Source organism: Gracilinanus agilis, chromosome X (genome assembly GCF_016433145.1).
Source record: "Gracilinanus agilis isolate LMUSP501 chromosome X, AgileGrace, whole genome shotgun sequence".
Taxonomy (NCBI): Eukaryota; Metazoa; Chordata; class Mammalia; order Didelphimorphia; family Didelphidae; genus Gracilinanus; species Gracilinanus agilis.
In genome coordinates this window covers 46,518,447-46,521,761 of record NC_058136.1, presented here as the reverse complement: position 1 = coordinate 46,521,761, position 3,315 = coordinate 46,518,447, and positions in this window count along the sequence as shown.

The following is a 3,315-nucleotide window of genomic DNA, read 5'->3' as shown; positions in this document are numbered from 1 at the left end:
TTTCTTTATGTGATGTATTTTACCTCATTTTACTTCTCTTTTCCCATTACTCTTAGCATTATCCTGTTTTCACCCCTAGTTTTATTTTTAATATATCATCCTAAACAGCTTACTACCATACCCCTCTATGTATACTTCTTCTAACTACTTTGATAATGATAAAAATTGTAATAGTTACAGACATCATCTTTCCATATAGGAATATAAGCCATTTGACTTATTGAAGCTCTTAAATTTTTTCTCATTCTTATTTACCTTTTTATGCTTCTCTTTAATTTTGTATTTGAGACTCAAATTTTTTGTTTAAGTCTGGTCTTTTCTTCAGGAATGCTTGGAAATTTGCTATTTTACTAAATGACCATACTTTCCCCTAAATGAATATAGTCAGTTTTTCTGGATGGTTGATTTTTGGTTGTAAACCTTGTTCCCTTGCCTTCTGGAATATCATATTCCAAGCCTTCTGGTCCTTCAATGTGGAGGCTATCAGATCCCTAGTCATCCTGACTGGGGCTACATGATATATGAATTATTTCTTTCTAGCTGCTTGTAGTATTTTATTCAGAGCTTGGGAGCTCTTGAATTTGGCACTAATGCTCTTAGGAGTTGTCATTTGGGGATTTAATGAAGGAGCCTATCTGTGGATTTTTTCCATCTTTCTTTTTATCTTCTTGTTCAAGGATATCAGGGCAGTTTTCTTGGATAATTTTCTGTACTATGATGTCTAGGATTTTTTTTTGATCATGACTTTCAGGGAGTCCAATAATTCTCAGATTGTCTCTCTGTTTGATCTATTCTTCTTTTCAAGTAATTTTCTTCATCCTTTAATTTTTTTGCCTCATTTTCAAGTTGGCCAATTATGGCTTTTAAGACACTATTTTCTTGTTTTAATTCATGTGCTCCTGTTTCCAGATTATGTATTTTGCTTTTTAAGTGTTGTTTTCCTTTTCCCAATTTTCTTTAACCTGTCTTATTTGATTTTTTAATTCTTTTTTGAGCTCTTCCAGACCCTGAGTCCAATTCCATGGATTTTTTAAGGTTTTGCTTTATGTTCCTTGGATCCTGTCCTCCTCTGTCAACTCTGTTCTTTGTTCTTTATCCCCACAGAAGCTTTCCATCATTACTTCCTACTTTTTCTTCTGTTGTTTACTCATATTTTTCCCTCCTTGTCTACTGTACACTTGCTCCTATGTTTGTTTACTGGACCTGGGTATTTGAATTGTTCTAGCTTGAAGGTAATCTTCTGTCTTCTCTCTCCTCTGCTGCTATACTGGATTAGACTGGTTGAGCTAATCTGTCCTGAGGCCAAATCTTCATCAGCTACCCCATAGGCTGACAGTATTCAACTAGCTGGCCCTTCCCCTGTTCCTCCTTCCCAACTGCTACTAGAGCCCTGAGCTTCACATGGTGGTACCGAGGTACACCATTGAGGCTATAGCCTTTACCCTGGAATCCCACAGTCAATCAGAGTTCTATTGTAGGTCTCAGTGCAGTAGGTGGGGGAGGGGTGACAGGTCTCTTCCTTAAACCATGGAAACTGATTCTCTCTGCCTAACTTTCAAGTTGTGTTCAAAAGGAGAGTCCCATGACTCTGTTTTGGTTTTGGGTTTGTATTTCTGTCTTTTTTGAAGCAGTTTTTAAAGATTTGTATGGAAGGATAGAGTAGTTTTAGCTTCTGCTGCTTCTAATATGACATCTTGAATAATTTTAAAAGGCATTTTAAGACCAAGCACTGATAAAGGAAAGCTGATTTAGAGATGATATGATGTTCTATTTGGAAAACCCAAGAGAATCAACAAGAAATATTAATTGAAAACTTCAGCAAATAGTAGTATACAAGACAAGGAAAAGAACCTGGATATATGATTTCACTGTGTCAACTTTGTTTTATGAAAACCCCAAATGATCCTTGTTGCTGATAACCTGTTTTCAAGGAATTCCCTGCTGACTCTTGACACAGATTGAACTATAAAATTTCAAGCACCTCTTGATAACCTTAGATAGGTTTAGATGATATAATCAAATCTTGTGAACCCTTTTTTTCTTAATTACCCCTTTTGTATCTAGGTGCCCCTGCCATTTTTGACTGATTACTGCTGTTCCTGAGGAGTTGGCAGGGCATATGCCCTTTTCTCTCTCCAAAACCTATATGAGCACATTATATTCTGTAGTTCATTGGAGGTCTCAGGAATTAGGTTTTGTATGTCTTCCCAGATTAGTCTTCCTACATCAATTAAAGAATTGTATTATAGTTACTTTGGAACTTCACTGTTTTTTTAGATTGACAATTCATATATAGAAATCCTGGGTGAGGAAAACTGGCAATGCAAAGGGCACCTTCTCTGCAACATTAGAGATTTGCTTAGATCAGTGACGGGCAAACTATTTCCTGTGGGCCAGATCCAGGCCATAGTTTGCCCATCACTGCCTTAAGCAATTCCTTAATCAATATGCCCCCACATCCAGATGTAGTGATTAGGGAATTGCTTAAGGTAGTGATGGGCAAACTACAACCTGGATCTGGCCCACGGGGAATAGTTTGCCCATCACTGGCTTAGATCATTTAAAAATAAAGTAACTTGCCCATGCTTACACAACCAGTATGTGTCTGAATCAGGACATGAACCCACATCTTCCTAGATCCAAGGCCAGATCTCTATCCACTATACTACACTGTCAAGATAAACTCATATAAAAATTATCATTTGTAAATGGACATTTTATGCCAATAAAAATTTCAAAAAGGTTATAGAAAGAAATGCTCTTGGGAAATGATAAAACATACTCTCTCTGGGATCAAACCTGCCAAGATAGATAATTGGCTATAAAGTTAATTAACCAATTTTATTCAATTGACAAAGATTTCTGATGTACCTATAAAATGTCAAGTACAGGGGATACAATGACAATAAAACAACCTCCGTACTCAAGGGCCTTACATTTTAACAAGGCATAATGCATGTGGGTAGTGGAGATGTGGGTACATGGATGGATAAGTGTGTGTACAGAATGTGTAAATGTATTTAGAATATGTTGTATATGAAGTGCTATGCTGGATATATAAACAAAAAATGAGATGGTCCCTACTCCTAAGAAACTTGCCAGTGCTCATGCAACCAGTATATGTCTGAATCCAGACTTGAAACCACATTTTCTTAGATCCAAGGCTTAAGATCCAAGATCCTAAGGAACTCACATTCTCTTTCAATGAGATAATATATGAAAGAAGGCACAGGTGTAGATTAGATGGAAAGGCTCAGTCTTGCTCAAATACAGTGGCATGGGAGAGAAAGAGAGAGAGAGAGAGAGAGAGAGAGA